General features: G+C 32.1%; 1 protein-coding gene across 1 annotated transcript in view; it reads right to left on the bottom strand.

Annotated features, from left to right (window-relative positions):
• The window catches only part of LOC148617424 (dopamine receptor D2.L-like), a 141,569-nt gene that overhangs the window by 30,372 nt on the left and 91,642 nt on the right, over window positions 1–19,555 (bottom strand). Inside the window, exon 3 of the mRNA XM_088585026.1 lies at window positions 8,429–9,309. The gene's annotated coding sequence lies outside the window, so the exon portion shown is untranslated. The remainder of the gene's footprint in view (window positions 1–8,428; window positions 9,310–19,555) is intronic.

The raw sequence follows: 19,555 nt of genomic DNA, 5'->3' as shown, positions 1-19,555 counted from the left end.
ATGTTAGCAAAATCATCGTTGTATTGATTCCAACATGATATAAATATCACTGGAAAATTAGATCTCTATGTTCAATATATACTTTTCAGTTAACCTTGAATTCATTTAAATTTTACAATAATGTATTCATTTAAGAAGTTTGATTGAAAATCGACTAGTGACAAATTAAATACAAATGACTAACTGCACTGTGAAATAGAAAACAGATAAATCAGTAGAAAAAGATGACCTTTTTCAAAATCAATAAAGGTAATAATAAATTAACTCATAATCATGATTCGAAAAGGGATATGTCAAATAGTACATGATCTGGCAACATGAACAACCAACAGGAAAAAAATACAACCGAACAAAAGTGGTCTATAAACAATAACACATATGACCGTTTAATCTGTTATAAAAAAAGTAATCCTCTACATGCTTTTAAATGGTGCAATCAATTCTACCTATAGACCGATAAAAAAGGTGATATTGTATGATTACTCTCATATACAGGTAATTCGTATAATTTACTGACTAACATTTAATATTTATATGAAATACTTTGGCATACATAAAATAAGAGGAAGTAATTGAAATACATGTTTGCTAGTTTCAGAAGTGTTATGTATAAGAAAGCATTGAATATTAAGATCAAAGAAAACAAATTGCAATACTACGTTTTGACCAAATCCAAAGATTACGTCATCAGAAAACAAATCGTTTAGCATTTGCCAGTTTCTGTATTTCTCTCATTAAATATAACGTTGATATTTAAGTGTATTTTAAGAGGTAAAACTATCAATTGAATCCATATTTCGTAAATGTGTATCAGTTGTAAAGCATTTCGAGTATGATATTGCCCATAATATACAGCACCCCCTAAAACATAGAGTATACTTTTTGGGGCTATCTGTAGCCTTTCCTGTGGCGTGAGGGTTTCCTCGTTATTTATTGAAGACCCATAGAAAACAAATCAATTAGCATTTGCCAGTTTCTGTATTTCTCTCATTAAATATAACGTTGATATTTAAGTGTATTTTAAGAGGTAAAACTATCAATTGAATCCATATTTCGTAAATGTGTATCAGTTGTAAAGCATTTCGAGTATGATATTGCCCATAATATACAGCACCCCCTAAAACATAGAGTATACTTTTTGGGGCTATCTGTAGCCTTTCCTGTGGTGTGAGGGTTTCCTCGTTATTTATTGAAGACCCATAGGTGGCCTTGAGCTGACATTTTCATCCCGGTGGAGTTGTTGTTTCTTTGATGTATATACCGTATCCATTCTCGTTATGTTTTTTTCTTTATATTTTTTGACGACATAATGTTATTTTCAGATTAGTCTATGAATTGCTTTGACGTCATGGAAAAAACCCAAAGGCTTAATACATTTGACTCAGAAAATTATACAAAGAAACAAAATCAAAACCAAACAAAATCAACATAAAAGACACAAAGCTAAACAGAAAATAAAATAACAAAGCACAGCATAGTTTTCTACAGTGTCTCTCTGTGGCTAATTGTTAAATTATGCGCTTTTTGTTCGAATAATTTTACGTAACCTTGAAAGTTCAGGACATTTGCACTTAAAAATGTTGTTGGCAAAAAGTTCTTACGCGCTTTAAACGTAAAATTAAAATCTAATGTTCCGTAGAGTGTTTCTGAGATGAGAATCTATTATTCATATGAAACGTTTTGTTACGTATCTTAAGAACCAGAAGCCAACCTATTAGGATACATAAAACCATGTAGCAAAATGTGGAAGAAATGTGCAAACAAGTTTTCAAATAATGCAGAATGTGAATATAGTTAAACTATCCAAAATCGTTCCATACTTCATAGTAAAACCTGTACAAACCAATCAAAATCACAACTATTCCTGAATTTGCTTTGGAAATGCAAAACGAAAAAAAAACTTTTAAAAGTCAAAACAAACTTTGTGATTAACTTGCTGGTAAAAATGTCCCAACGATTTTTATGTAAATTGAAAACATACTCAATGCTAGTTTATCATTTTCCGACAAAATGACTGAAAATCTATATATATGTTTACTATTTTACTTAACCAGGGATATGGAGCTATTACATGTAGATACGAAAGCCAATATTCATTTGTTTGTAAAAACTATCAATATATTACAAATCTTATGAATAGATCAAGACAAATACGCTACTTTTTGAACTGATTCGGGTTATTTTCAGTTACATTGGTATTACTACAGACCAAAGATCAAATTATACGGCATTAAATCAAATTTGTTTATTTTAAAATATATTTATGTACCCATAAACATGAATGCGAAGTTTAGAATATTTTGCATGACACTGATTTGTTTCTTTTACTATACACGGAGAGAGAACCAGCCACCTTCGGCAAAAACAGATGGATAATTCTTTATTCAAAATTATTTCAATATTTGTTTTAAAATCATTTACTTAAATAAATATGCCCCAATAAAATAAAACATTTTGTGAAAATTTTGTCGTAGTTTGTTTACTAGTAATTTTTAGAAAAAAGTTTGCACTGTAATTATCACGTTCTTATCTAAGATGCAGTGTGTTGCTATTTTTGGACAATATAACATGCTAATAATTGAGAAAAGTAAGGAGCCAAAATTGTTCATTAGCTGACATTTATTGTTCAGTAAAAGACGGTCTTGTAAGGCAGTAATGTCATACTTGATAATTTCTTGATAATTTCTTTACTATATTTGACTCTGTAATTCTTCATCTTTTTCCGTTATTTACTTCAAATTTACCACATTATCATTCTTTAATATAGAATATTAAATTCCAGGGAAATAATTTGTATTATTGAAATGAAATTTGTATTCCTGACCTATACGTGCGTTTTTTTCAAAATATTTTCTGCCACATGAAAACATAGATACAGAAATTCATAAATGAAGTTATAGAGACTAACGTATGCAAAAAAAAATAATTCTCACCATTGAGTCTGGCCTATTTTTTCCGATATTCATATTCTTCTATTATACATACTATCAACTATATTTTGAGTATCTTTGTTAAATTGTGTATTTTTATACAAACAAATCAACATGTCGCAAATGTCTACAGTACCACAGGTTTTGGGGTAAATATAAATATATATTATTTAACAAATACATTAATAGTTAAAATAGAGATTATATATCAAAAGCTCTTCCTGATCCCATTGTCATCAGTTTTGTGAACTTTGTCAGTCTTCTACGCTGTTGCAAATTAAAAAGGTGATGTTTTTATCAGCAGGAAATATCACAAATTGTATGCAGACTATCTTTAAGAATAATACAAAAATAAATGCTGTAACAACATTAATACGAAGTTTGAAAGAGTAATCAAGGGAACCAATGTTCTAGCTGTAATCAAACGAATGTAATCCAGGAACAAAAACCAGGCATTGAACAGTCATACACAACAAAAACATAAAGTAACTAAAATAATACATACAAGGTTACAAAAGCAAATGAGCAACTCGGACTCCACTAAAAACTGGGAGCATGGACCAAGTGGACCGGTAGGGTAAGTGTCCTCTGCTTTTCTTGGAACACCCAACGAGTTGCTCATATAAAGTCAAGTCCGGGGTACACGAAAGAGGAAAAGAACACTATGACACGTTTAAAAATCAGTTTTCATGGCGCCGATGAATACATCGTAACGATCCAAGAGTTCATGATGGCGACCATAAAACTTCTGTAGTGATGACTTCAATACAGTAGTAACATAACGCTGTTCCAGAAGCCTAATTGTTAAGTGGATAAACCTAGTATTAATGGAGTAATCAAGGGAACCAAGGTTATAGCGGTAATCAAAAGAATGTAATCCAGGGACAAAGACCAGACATGGAAAACAGACATACACAACAAAGAACAGTAAGTAACTAAAATCATACATACACAGTAACAAAAGTAAATGAGCAACTCGGACTCCACTAAAAACTGGGAGCATGGACCAGGTGCAGCGGTAGGGTAAGCGTCCTCTGCTTTTCTAGAAACACCCGCCGAGTTGCTCATAAAAAGTCAAGTCCGGGGTAGACAAACGAGGAAAGGAAAACTATGACCCGTTGAATAAATCAGTTTTCATGGTGCTGATGGATACACCATAACGATCTACGATTTCATGATGACGACCATAAAACTTCTGTAGTGATGACTTCAATCTTGTAGCAACATAACTCTGTTCCAGAAGCCTAATGGAGCATGAGAAGTAAAAGGAAAATGTCTTGTTTCATTTCTATGTCATATCAAATGTAATTTGGTGACTCTTTCACCTTTTCATTCGGCGAAAATCTCTCCTGTGTAACCCAATCTTGTAAAGTCTTTAGTCTGATGGTTTCATTCAATGTAACAATAGACATTCTACAACCATCAAATACGACTTTCGATCATGTTTGCTTAGAAAGGAAAGGACATCCTACCACTTTATCTTTAACATGAATATGGCGTTTTAATTTTAACTACTATTGATTTACTAAACGATATTGTTCCAGTCTTCCAACCTATTATTTACTGTTTGGTCTCTTAAAAGATACTTTCAGGAATTATGTCATAATGATGATCTAGATATTACATTTAAAATAAAAGTTTGCTATTTTAAACATTCATACTTATTTTATTTTTTGATAGAATGATGTTAATATGATCATATCAAATGTTAATGAACCAGAAATGTTTAACCTTTTAGTATATGTGATTTTGGCAACGTCTAAAATATAAATGGCGTCTCCGTCTTTCTTTGCAAGCTATAACTCACAATGTCGGAAACGTGATTCATGAGAAAAATATAACACACTAAACCTTTTTATGGACGTGACTTGTCGTACTGCAACTTTTTAGTATGAAAAAAAAAACACATCATTCAAAACTTCCTGATATACATTAAATTGATTCGTCTTTCTGGAAAAAAAAACAACATCTCCTAAACAATTGGATAGAACAAAGAAATGTTGGTATAACCAGGAAATGTCATCAGTTGTATTACATGACAGATGATATGATTATTATCCAAAGAACCATATAAGTATTTCTTTATCTAATTACATTGTTTAAATAAATCAGTTTCAAAAGGTGAGCATGTAAAATAAAAACAGAAAAAAAAAACAAGTAATCTGATATTTTTTCTTTGATTTTCAAAGTAAAATTATATGTGATAACAGTCTACATATTTGTAAAAAAAATCCGAAAGATGTCAAATATATGATTAAATTGTAAATATTGCATCATATTTTTGACAGTATGTAACTATCTGTAGTTTCATGTAAATGCCTATATTTTAGAAACATTATTCAAGCGCCATTTATTGACATCCCCTTGTTATCACCTATGGTCAGTTGGTCATGTAAACGAAACGAATTATCCATTGGCAAATGCAGGTTCCTTTTTCTATTATAAAAAAATGAACAATATGAAACCTTGAAATGTTAACTCATTCTGTATTGGTGTCATACTCAGCTGGCTGAATGCAATCATGTTGGTCCCATTGTTATTGTTTGTGTTGAGTATTTTCTGATTACATGAATGGAAAGCATATGGAAACCAATTGTATTTGTTTTCGAATTTAGATACTGTAGTCATGAAGTCTCTGATTGAGTAAATGAAATAATAAGAAATATTAAATGACAATTTCAGAACAAATCGCCTGATAATTGTGAAATGATGCCACAAGAAAAGATGTAGAAAGTACGCAGTTCTCAGAAAAGGTAAATTACTATATTACTAAATAGAATAAGACGTATGTAGACACAAGATATATATCTCAGGCAAAATAGCCTGACAAAATTAATTTATTTATGGTTCATTGGGAAATACTTAAAGGCAAAGAAATTAAAATTATATATTATGTAAATTGAATGGACACATTCTGATTCCATTATATTTTAATGAACGATGGACACCATATTAATTATTAATCAACAATTCATCTATTCAAAGTACAAAACCTTATTCGAAAATTATTTATATCCTTTTCATACAACAAGATCGCTTCCCCTATCGTACAATTAGTCCATTCTCACTGTTTCTGTTAGAGGTTAAGATACAGGATTACTTTAATTTTCTTTATGTTCCTGTAAGGTGTGTGTTGTTTTCCTCTGCTTTCGATTTGAATTTGTTTCTTGATTATACAGTAACACAAGTTCACCAGCCAGCTTTTTCGCTTTCGTCTGTTTAAATGGCACAATGTTTTACCTCTCAGCTAAGATTCCTCTGAAACTATTCTACGAATTACTTTAATATATGTTTTTTGGTGAGAAATTCTTTAAATATATTTTCCACTATATCTTGCAACTAACAACTTCAAACCTTGTTTAAAATGGCACATGTGGACATCGCTTCTGATATATAAAAATATCTGAACTCGAAATGTCCATGAGAATTTTTACAATGCAGTGCATTCGCATGCTTCCCGAAGAGAGTTTATATCTTCAACCTAAAAGGACACCTTCTAGAATATTGGCCCCGAGATAAATAAATAGAAAACCATTGTAACTAAGTTAACGTTGAACAATCCAGTTATGAGGTAAACATGGCTCAAATCAAAGTTAATATGCAACGTAATGTGTTATTCATGATAAAATATGTTTTGCAAAATATTGTACAGCCTAATTATTGCAACGTTTCATCAGAATATGTTTTAAGCTTCATAAAAATGAAATTTCGTTTCTTATATTCCTTTAACAAAAATCAAGAGAAATAGATTTGACATTGAATGTTTAATTGACAAAGCCTGTATCAATTCTTATAACACTGCCTATGGTAGAGGTGATTCATGGTGCAGTAAAACCCACCGAACTAACGATTTTTAAAGATATACATAGGCCATAATTGTATAAGCATAGACTTTTCTGCAAATAGATCTGTATTGTGTTTGTTTTTTTTTTAATCCTCTTCCACTTAAATCGGCCAAATTAAAAATAAAACATCACTTGCAAACAATGTCAATTCAATTTCATACACCTCTAATTTTTATCTCTAAAGAGCATCAACTAAATAACAAACTGAGACTGGTTGAATAGGCTTTCACTGTTCGAATAAAAAAGGAAATAAATTTTGTGGGTTTTAATATGTATGAATCATTCCGTTTGATTTTTATAAAGATTGCTACTTAAATAATGCAGTTATTGGGGTACAATTCACCACAACTTAATATGTTTTTTTTTTTTTCAAAAATAGTAAGTATCGTATAATAATTCATACATTTGTGTAACATTTTTGAGAAATAGATTACCAGTTATATTAGTTACGTTTAGGTATTTAACAGAAACAATATATCATATGTTTATGCAAGTTTATTTCACGTTCAATTGTTGTGAAAGCAACCACGTGAATCATCTTCGAAAGTAATCATGGACATGGAAATAAGCATTTTTAAGTTTATAGTTGAAAACAGTGTATAGAGTTTTTGAACGATCTGAGAGTAAAGCTTTGATTATTCTATGCCGGCTTCCAGTCAATGTATCAATAGCTTCTGCCGTTTAATGAGTTTTTAAATATAATTTTGACATCTAACCACTTTTACAAACAATCTTGAGGTGACTGTCGTAAAATGTAAAGCCCGTTCGAAACACAAGTGTTTTGTATCGGATCAGTTTAAAAGGTCATCACGCAATCATAAGAGACACCAAGAAATTGATCAATACATATTTCCTCCATACATATTTTTACTTTAAGTGGAAAAGAAAAAAAAAAACACACAAAAAGAGAATCATCAGACAAAATGGAACAAATCATATGGTGCACTATCCATGTTCTACATATTTTCTTAGTCACGTATTTTGTTGGGTGTTATCGTCTACCTTTTTCTAATTGCCACTCGATGCATACTGTTATTAATATAAAAAATCCCGATAGAGATATTTTTCACAAACATTATGTACCATCGATTTTCATATACTGAATATCCAATTTCTTGTTTCTTGTTTGGTAACAAATTTCAAACATTTAAGATAAAAAAGTATAGTCGATTCGTGTTCCCGTGCCATATACATTAAATAATCAACAAAAAACATTCCTTTAATATGATTTAACAGTAGTTTATGTTTTGTTTTAAAAAAGGATAGTTCGGGCAATGATCGTGACAATTTTACTAATAAAAGATTAAAAGTAGAATCCAAAAAGAACTTTCTTCTTTCGAGTTTTACGTTAATGTTTATTTGAATTTGAATTATAATTCGAAAAATTTTGTCTTGTTACAAGCACGTAATATACTCTTTTCAAATTAAAAAAAAAAGAGAAGTTGGACGACTAATGTTTGCCGTACTTTATCATTATATGCTTTAAAACGTCTTTAGTAAGTTTTTTTTAATATATCTAAAGTGCTTTGCACACATTGTTCTTGAACATATGGTATATAGTCGATTTTAATTTCTAGCTTTTATGAAGAGAAATATTAGCAGTCAATATAATTTAATGAAATAAACTGTGTAAAGATGATAATATAGACCTACCTGTTCTAGCGTGTATCTGTAATTACCGAGCGAAGTTTTCCATGTGGATAGAAAGCTTGCATCTGATTATGAATGATTTATAGATAGCCAATTATACAAGATCTTCATTGATAACGATCAGCGTGGATACTTCTAAAACACTGATAATCTTTTCCGAATTCCCAATATCAATGCAATGTCCTCCTTTACATATAAACAAGCAGATAGCACTGGTAAGAAAACATTCGTTCAGTCAATATTTTCTTTTAAGAAAGCTGTAATTTAATTCTGAAGTGTCAGTTCTTCAGTCATTATTGATTTACTATTCGATCATATGCTTCTTCTCAAAGACCATAAATTTATTAAATTTGATCAAGACGTCTTGTGCTAATCGAATTGCTGATAATCCTTACAAAAATGTTAAAATGTTCGTCGAATAGATGGTTGGTATATAATATACAGATGGGCGTTCACAGTTTTCTTTATGAAATGGATAAGAAGAACTTCACTTCGTCACAATAGTCAAAGCTAAAATAAAGCTTTGTATATTTACTTGTTCAGAACTGATCGAAAGTGACACTCCATGAAATAACGTTACAAAACTCGGTGAATCCCAATGACAGTGTTTTATGGAAAACTCCCATAAGACGTAGTTCTTATAATATGCAAAGTAATCAAAGAAACATGACCGGACTGACTAAATTAGCCTGACGTCTCGACTCATTGCTCCCTAAAATTAATTTGGAAATTATCTGGTTCTAGTCAAGAATAGAACTTCCTGTCGAATTCCTTTTTCTGTGAGAACAATGATTTGTGTAGAGTTCATATTTTATAACGTTATTTAATGTCTCAATACACCAAGATAGTTATACTGATTACGAGACTGCATGAAACCACCAGTCCTTAAAAAAACAAGAAATACGGCATTAATTATCGTAATTTAATAAACTATTGCTTTGATTCAATGTACAGATATATATAGTCTTATACCAATGAAAATAAGGATCCAGTATGCTTAGATTGTCTATAACGGCCATATTTTAACAAACAAAAGAGATTGATTGATTGATTGATTGATTGATTGTGGAATTTAACGTCCGAGCAGCAATATTTCAGCTATATTCAGACGATGAACATGAAATGGATGATAAAATGAACATGAAATGATGAAATAAAGAAGGGATGGGACACAAGGGCAACGAGGTCGACAAATTTAGATTGCCACTAGAAAAAGGGAGGGATGGGTAGGGTCGGGCAATGCACTTTCCTGTGGCGGAGCGCAAAGGTCCCTACTCCTATCGAATACCACAGCAGGGTTCTTTATCGTGCGAGAAACGTGGCATCTTTACAAACACGGTACACCACTTTGGTTTGCGGTCAGGTTTTCCGTATTATAGCCTGACAACCCCAGCATGTTACACGCCAGGGGTACCCCTGGGGCACACATCCCAGTTGCTCTGTGGGCAGAGCGCCTAGCCCCCGGCTAGGATTCTGAGTACTATTTCGTCGCCTTTTACGACAAGCTTAGCGCTGCACGGGGCCAAAACAAAAAAAAAAGAAAAGAGAAAGTCTCCTATGTATATTGATAGAATACTACAGAGTTGGTAATGAAGTTTTTCCATGAATACCTATTCAATATCTCATTTAACGCCTTTACAGTTTTTCCACAAACAAAATGTAAGCTGAGCAAATGCTATCTTCCACATTTTGTTTTATTTTAAGCACGAACCGGTAAAGAATGAAAAACCATAGTAGCCTGCTGAGAGCTGTATAATGATTTTTATTGACAATACAAATTTAAATATTTTATTCATTTACGCCATAACAGAAGGTAGTATATTTTCCGCTTTCGGTTGACATTTCACTTTCCTCAGATTAATATTTGTTTACGTAAATAAACAATTCAATGAAGGTACATGTACCTGTGAAAGAGTAATCAAGGAAACCAGAATTTTATTGAAAATCAAAAGAATGGAATCCAGGGAGAAAGACTATACAGGGAAAACCACGCATTTATGAATTAAATGTTTTCAAAATAGACCATGCATCCTATATCCTTATAAAAATACCTCTAAAGAATTGAATTTTGCAGACACAACACATTTTGTCAAATTGAAAATTAAATAGGTGAAAATTGTGTTGTTTTATTAATTGTTTTCGGTTGAAATAGTTTTCCAAAGGCAATGAAATTATTTCGACCCAATTGAAATTTAAGTTTAAATATAAACTATCCCTGCTAATATTGACTTTAAAAAAATCAACTTCCCATTTATACGGCAATACATGTTTGATCTAATATTGATACGTAAATCGTGATAAATTACAATACCCTTCAAACTGACCTGGATAACGTTCTTTGGACTCTAGCTATTGAGCCCACTTAAAAAAAAAAAACAAAAACAAAAACAAAAAACAGCTATTATCGGCTGACACAAATGTATGACATCAGTGATTGTTGGTTTATATTTACTTCATTATACGGTGTTCTTGACTAATATGGCTTATTCAAGTAAACCTAATTGACTAGTTATATCAAGATAAATAGAAATGTCATCCAAAGTTAATTGGGAAAAAGAAAATCATTAAAAACGCCAAACACTGGTGGTCTTTTAGTTATCTCTTGAATGAAGATAAGTATGAGATGAAGGCGATAATAATACACATAGCCATAGATATACGGCAGCTGGATATGTAATTATTTAATAAACGAACACACCTGTGGGCACCTGGGAAAGGTAAAAAATTTCTAAGAAATCAAATTATTTCTTACAAGCTTGTGTATCGATTTTATCCAGCGTTTACAAGTATGCAGTTAAGCTCATTATTTGACAACTAAGACAACAAATACAAGAAAAACATGCACTTTTATATGAACGTTATGAATTATTTATCGGAGGAATGACGTGAAATGGAAGTATAATTGTGTTTTTAGAAGGATGAACACTCTGAAAAGTAAACATAATAAAGACAACAAGTTAGCTTAATTGAGTTTCTCGAATGTTTTGGGAGTACATCGATCAACTGCAACGGCATGTTGGATTTGCAAAACGTATCACTTAAGATGCTTATTGAAAAAGTAATTGTATTTAGTCCAAAATAAAGAATTCATGTTAAAGTGTCGTTTTGAATCATCATAAGTACATTGTATATAACCACTGTAAATTAAAGTTCATGGCATTACTGCAAAAGTTGACGTATTAATTACCTAGTTAACTCTCATTAAGAGCCTTTCTACATACATGTACTTGACATTTAATTATCAACATAACATATTTAAATTTCAGCTGATTCAATATGTGCTACAAACACCGAACTTGTATTCCGTTATAATTACATATTAATAACTGACGCGAATTAATATTGTTGCTCTTATATATCTTTCGTAGATATATAGTTGAGATTTAGACTTCAGGGCGACTGACACGGCAAGAAATTAATTCATAATCTGACCAAGGGTTATAATCCTTTCTCTCTTGAAACATTTATGCTTAGTACATCATTCATCAATTTCTTTTGTCTCCTGGGAGTCACGAGAGACAATCAACGACCTTTTTGCTTTGATGATAAATGAAGATTTGTTTTATCTTAAATTATTGAGCAGATTGGTGGTAATTTATCTAACAGTAAACAATAGATAGTTCATGATGGTATGTACTTTCAATATTCCGCACTTAATTTAATAAAAATCATTTCTATTACAAAGTACAAACAACTTTCCTTTGTTACCAAGTTTTGTGTTAGAATAAATAACACGTAAGATGAAAGCACCAAACAAAACATAAACAAACAAGTATTGAAAGCACGATTCATTTCGAATATAGTTAAAATTTTTAAAGACAACTTTAAGGCAGTTTGATTTGTTTTTGCACATTCATAAGGTCTCTCATCTAAGCGGTATTGTTTTAGGACCTCACATTGTGATTAGAATATGATATCGTACTGTTTACTAATGTTACACATATTTATCATTTTGTTTATGTATTGAGCTGCATGTTAGAGGTAACCAAACGTTTGAAAATGTATTTTCAACATAATTATTCACATAACTGCTATCTTTATAGACCATAGGAATCTCCGTACAGTTTTGAACAAAAATATCTCGGAATAAGGACGAAATTGTGGAGTTCCATAATTCAATATAAACGGGAAATAAATATAAATAAATGGATGTAATCTTTAAAGTTATGAATATCGGATTATCATTTTTTTTGGAAATTTTAAGCAACTTGATCTATTATTAGCAAAATACTATGCAATTTTGGTCTAACCGAACTTGGCGATTCGTCTGATTAAAATGATTATTATATGTCCATTCAAGAACCATGCATAGGGTGGTATAATTTCATTCGAATATACTATGTTGTGAAAGATGCTTCATGAGTATTGAAATTTCAAATTTCCTCTTGTGATAAATAAAATCATTTAAATAAAAGATGAGTGTACATATGGCTCGGTAGCGCCTACTAGAAGAAATGAAATTATTATATGAGGAAGGTGAATGCAAAAATTTAAAGAAAATTGAATAATGGGAAAATTGTAAGGGTAACCCATGTCTTAAATATGCAGAACCCAGTGGATAATAAATGCATTCACGCTCCCGAACAAATGTTTTCATCTTTGTTCTTAACGAAATCTTAAAATAAAATTTATTTTGGTTCATAGAAGAAATAAACAAAGTTATATATGCATGTTCAATCTGTATATATTGAAAAAAAAATATATACCATAATTTAATGTTTTACGCTATTCGTTAGACATATAATGACATCAAATGGTATTACCTGGTCAGAAACGAATTAAAAGTATGATATTTTTTCTCTTCTCTCTTCTCTGTATGTTTTCATTGACACGGATTATCGAAAACACTATATTTTATGGGTGATATGTTTTTCATGACCATATCATAATGTTAATACATGTGTATTTCATGTTTTTCATTTTGGATTCAGCCATTGAAATGTCATATGCAGCCTAAATGACTGCGCATGATGAAGCGCTGAAGCTTCAAATTGAGGAGGCATTAAGATATTAAGTTTACTTTTAACAGCCCGACGTAAATGTGAGAAGCAATCGCTAGGTATTCACGCATTGGTAAAGTCACGTAATTATCCCAGTAAAGAATGTTTGCATTTGTACCTTTACTTCTACGCATTAAAAAGCTTTCAGCAATAAACGATATTTGTCTCCCGTTCCATTAAATAGTGTTTTTCAACACGTATTGACAATATCAAGAACACACTTATCTAGAAGTCGGTGTCATCAAGAGTATGTTCCGCTGAAAACGGAATCGACAGAGATGAGACAATTATATAATCATGTTTTACCGTTGCCTCCTCAAATGCATGGTAGCACTGCATGAGTGACTATATCTTCAAGATTACATACGTTTCTTGTGTTTCACTGGACAGACAGACAGACAGACAGACAGATCCCTGTTGTGTTTAATGTTTTCTGTGTACAATAAGATAAGATATAATAAGCTCGTACATGGACAAATTATTGTTGATAAACTTAACATAATTTATAGCCGAAAAGTTTTGAAATATATAAATGAGAAAAATAAAAAATGACACTTGTGCATTAGAAATTATGACTACGAACAGTAATGAACTAATGTGGGAAAGTTTGAAATAAATGCATCTATATAGGTATTAACTCTTCCGCTTTCGGCCGGTTCCTCCCGATATTTCATCATAAATTATGTAATCTCACACTGTTCGGTCTGTCTCCCGGAGGGAGTTTTAAACTTAACGCTTTCGGAATTTTCAGTATTCATCAATTACAATGATGGGGAGAAAAAGAGAAGTCAATAAGCTCTGAAGCGACACTCTTCAATTTAGGATCAAAATAACAGGTTTTTTTGTCAAAAACTAATGTTATAATGTATGAAAATAAACTGTCACCAGTTCTACTATAGTTTTGTAATGAAAAGAGTTGACAACTCAAATATGTCGTGAAAATGACGCATCGTCAAATATCCCTCTTTCGGAAAATTATAAGAGGGTCTTCTTCTTTCCGATGATTAACACCAATGCAAATGATATCTCCGATCAAATGCATTAAATGCATTGTTATATCTTAAATTCAGTTTCAAAACAAAATTATTGTCATTTAAATGTCACGTGGATATTCTTATCACAACATCTCATATGATTCGCCGCCAGGCCATGCTTATGCATGCACCACATCAAAAATCGACCAGTACTTGCTTTTGTTTTTAATGTTAATAGAAATTTTGAAAACACGTGGATTTAATACAAAGGTAAGACAGGATGCAGCTAACTGAAATAAAAGACAACTTCATTAAACACAAAATATATATGCTAAAATTTGCATGAAAATATTCAGAAAGACGACAAAAGCTGAACTGTTGACAACAATTAAGACTGCTTGACACCAATGTTAGATTAAAACTGTCATAACAAATACTTAAACTACAAGTAGGCTATTGAGCACAGCTATTGCCACATGACCGTTGAAAATTTACAAGTACATCCATGCACAACATGAACTGTGCGCACCGGAAAAGTAATTCATCTGTTAACTATGGGTCAGTGTTTACAATTTTTTTGGCGTATGTTCAGAAAGGAGTACACTGAATACGAACGAAATGTTTGAAATTTTACACTGTATACAAGAAATTCAAACCAAGCAACATAATTTTATACACAAGAAAAAATGCGTAATATTTAGCATGTATTTTGCATATAGTTTGCAAAATCAAAAAAAAAAAAAAACAAAACAAAACAAAACAAAACAAAACAAAAAAAAAAACAAACGTAGGGACACGTTTGATATGTGTATATGTGTATATTGTACATACTTTGTTCCGGATAGAGAATAGAGAAGTCAGTCTTGAACGAACAATGTTAGATATATATAGGATTGTTCTTAATCAATTCATTAGAAAAATACCCAGAGACTTGATATTTTTACCAGACAAACGAACTTCTGATTTTCTGATATTCAAAATAAGGATTAAGAGATAGTTATAAGAGTAACAAGCCATATTTGGACTTGATATTAAAACAAAAGATTCCAACTTTGCCGCATCGCATTAAGGAATAAAAAGGGATGCGACAATTATTACAAACAAAATTGTCTTTATACAGCGTGCTACTTGTTTCTATACACTTAGACTGCAGTCATTAGATTTTTTTTAACAGTAAATAAACTGTTATTGTTGGTGAAATGCTCTTTTGATCACCGATGTCTGCTGGCAATAACTACTATTGTCTGTTATACAGACAAATCTAAATATAGAACATAACATAAAATAACTGGACTATAAAAATATCATATTTTGGCACCACAGAGGATTTTGGAGCACCTTTGACCACCTAGCTCGTGTCGGGGTCCATCTCTGTCCCTCTCCGTTGAGAAAATACCATAGGAGCACATGCAGTGGTGTTCTTCATTGGCTTTCTGTCGTCCTGATACATGTGGTCAGCTTTATGATTATATTGGTACTTGGTACCAATTCTAGTCATGTAATAAAAAATATCTTTGAGATTTGCATTTGGTATAGGGTACCAATTTTATTACTTTAGTACATGGTGAGGGTACTTTTTCTGATCTCATAGATACAACTTTTATTGTACAGTATCTTTTTTGGGGACATGCTACCAACATTATTCCAATGTATCATTTGTGCTGGTTATACTGTGTACATGGCAAAGTGTCCAGCCACTTTAAAAACTTTGTACATTTTGTACTTCTCAATACTGAATTTTGTAATGGGTACCAGCTCATTAAAGAGTAATCGAAGAAACCAAGATCCCAGCGGAAATCAAAAGAACGCAATCCAGGGACAAAGAACAGACATGGAAAACACAAAAACACAACACAGAACATAAAGCAACCAAAATAAAAGTAACAAAAGTAAATGAGCAACTCGGACTCAACTAAAAACTGGTAGCATGGACCAGGTGAACCGGTAGGGTGCATGAATTTTTCTACAATTAATGTGGAACATACATGTAGCACTAGCTAAACTGAATTACTTCGGGTCATATCGCTTAGCAGCTTACAGTACAAATACAGTGTAATTACATGTACATATTTACACACATGCACATGTAATTAGATAACAAAAAAGCTTCAACGCACCTGCATATATATTTTACATGCACATTTGTAAATACATTTTAATGGGTTTAATTGGCACATTAAACTACACATCTTCATACACTTTTACATGTACATGTACAAATATAAAAGTACAAAAGACCATGGGTGCATATACAGCTATGAAAATAATTAGCAGCTTACATGTATATGCACTTGATGTCGTTGTTTTTATAGCTGTCTTTAACAAACTATTTGCTTGTTTTCATTCTATTCCAGTTCATATAACAACACTAGACTTTAACTGCTCACCAACACAGTGGGAAGATGGGACCAAAAAGGAAAGTTTCAGAATTTCGCAAAAGAAACTCAAAATGTTCGCGTCCGTTTGCATTTACTGAATCCATTCCTAATGTCACCCCAACTAAAGCCCAACATCAGCCTATATTTAGTGGAACAAACGGATAATGGAACAATAGAAATTGAATACACAAAATTGGCAAAAGAACAGTTGAGGCAACGAAGTAATTCTGACGCTTCGACTGATAAAATTATGTCTGCAAGCTCTGTTGACTTGCCTTATGTACATGTACCTGAATATTCTGAACCTATAGAACAATCCAATCTAGTGATGTGAACATCGTCTGGCCCTTCAAACTGACCCCGGTATTCCAATGAACTCTCAGATTAATAATTTGATTCAAAACATTTTAAGAGGGTAATTTCTATTGCTCCTGGTCAGCATACTGCTGCTGATCTTACAACAGGTATGCCAATAGATGCGCATATTCCGCAAAAAAAGACGAGATTTGGAAGTTTGACTATACTGTTTTAAACGTGTTATAGCCAAAAAAAAAAAAAAAAAAAAAAAAAAAAAAAAAAAAAAAAAAAAAAAAAAAATACAAGTCAAGATCATAGCTCATGGGCAGTAACTCTGACTTCGAGGCAAATTTCCTTCCAAAATAGTCAAAATTTCAAGGTTCCATATATTTATGGCTGTTTATTTTCGGAATTCCCTCCTGAAACTCCTCACTTGTTAAAATACTTGAGTATAAAAGAAATCTATGGATTGAGGGGAAATGAAGTCTTTCATTAATATGCTGAAACTTTCCGTTCCATCCGGAATGAGCATATGCAGCCAAGGCAAGTGGTGATTAAGGATATGTAGGAATGCCATGTATATGGAATCCTCTAAGATGCCTCAAAGCAAAGTCTCCTCAGGTGCTAAGCACGATCAGCCCTTCCTGGGTAAAGAAAGGCATGGCACCTGTTATGTCTATAATAAATATGGAAACTGCTCCCAAGTTAATTGTAGATTCCAACATGCTGCAAAAACTGCAAGGGTCCCAATCAAATGTCCAGATGCTCAAAGCCAACAGGGCAAAAACAAAGGAGTAAACCCCGGCCCATGCACACTCCCCCAAGTCCAGTCAAGCCTAAAGTCTTAACCGTTGAACTGGATGATTATGAAACATCCCTTAGCAGGAAGCTTATCGGAGATTTTAGTTTTGGTTTCAAGCTTGATATTGTTGGTGATAAGCAACCTACTTTTTGTACAAACCATAAATCGGCCATTCAAAAACCAGAAATTGTATATGGAAAGTTAGCACATGAATCGTTTCATAAACGTATTGCAGCAAGACCTCTTTTTAAAACCGCCTTGTCATGATTTTGTCTGTTCTCCTCTTCCGTTAGTGCCTAAAAGTGTTCCAAGACAATTTCGGTTAATTCAAGACTTACCAAAAAAAAAAAGTTCTGTTCACTCATTGATCTCAAGGGAGAATTGTATTGTGCAATATGACAGTATTGATGTAGTAGTGAATCTTGTTACAAAGTTTGGTAGGTTCTCCTTTTTGGCCAAGTGTGATATTGAGTATGCATGTCGTATTATTCCAATTAATCCTTCTCACTATCATGTATTAGGTTTTTAATGGCATTTTTTATTATGATATTTTTTTACCCAATGGTGCTAGAAGCATTTGTCAAATATATGAGTATTTTTTGTGTGCTTTGCAGTGTATTATGGAGTGTAATTACAATGCCATAAGCATGTCCCATTTTATTGAAGATTTTAAAGCTGCATTAGCTGTCAAATTTGTTCAGCTTTGATTCTACTGAATTTGCTGATTCAATGAAATAAGTTTGTAGTAATGCAATTAAAGCAATAAATGTCGATATAACCTACATAATATTTTGATATCAACGTTTTTTTAATCATTTTTCGCCATTACTTCCGAGGATTGCCGACAGGACATTAGCTTTGGTTAAAAATACTTTAACCTTGGTAAAGAAATAACAATAACGGATACACAGGTAAGCACGTGTCTTGTTTTCATTTCATTTAATGTATTTTTTTCATTAGTATTCAATTAAATAATGACCATATTTTGAGCATTATATCATAATAACTAAATTTTAAAAGGATCCTTGCGTTATATTTGAACTTTTATCTTTTACGGCTTGAGTCCGTTCGTCTTCCTTGCTGTTGAATAACCACTTTTGCTTTGCAATCAGATTTGTTATTAATGAAGCGACCCTTACAGCACATGCGTGGATTAAGGTAACAAGAAGTCACATGCATACCAATTTATCTAAGTCGATTTCTTGTCTTGGAAGACAATAAATATATAGACACCTATTTCATGTATTTATTGCATTTTATTTGTGGATATCAAATGGAATTATACAGGAAAAGTACAATAGTAAAAACAATTTAAAGTTGCTTTTGCAACCAGTTATAAGCGAAAAAAATCACATTGATGAATTACAAAGTCTAATTGGGCTTCTTAATCATGCGTGCATTGTGGTGAGCCCTGGTAGAGCTTTCCATAGACGTCTCATCGACCTTACTTTGGGAATTTCAAAGCCACTTTTTTCACATCAGGTTAACTGAAGAAGCTAGGATTGCTCGTAGGGCTTGGAAGCTTTATCTAGATTCCTTTAATGGCGAATCGGTCTACTTAGCTGATAAGTGGTTGCCTTCTGACCATTTTCACTTATTCACAGATGCATCTGAAAAACTTGGTTTGCTGGTGTTTTTGGTTCTTCTTGGTTAGCTCTATTTTGTCCACAGGAAGTTAT

The sequence above is a fragment of the Perna viridis genome, chromosome 5, assembly GCF_037379345.1.
Source record: "Perna viridis isolate PV_CMFRI_1.1 ecotype Kerala chromosome 5, ASM3737934v1, whole genome shotgun sequence".
NCBI lineage: Eukaryota > Metazoa > Mollusca > Bivalvia > Mytilida > Mytilidae > Perna > Perna viridis.
The sequence above is the reverse complement of the archived record's forward strand: the minus strand, read 5'-3'. Positions and strand labels throughout refer to the sequence as shown.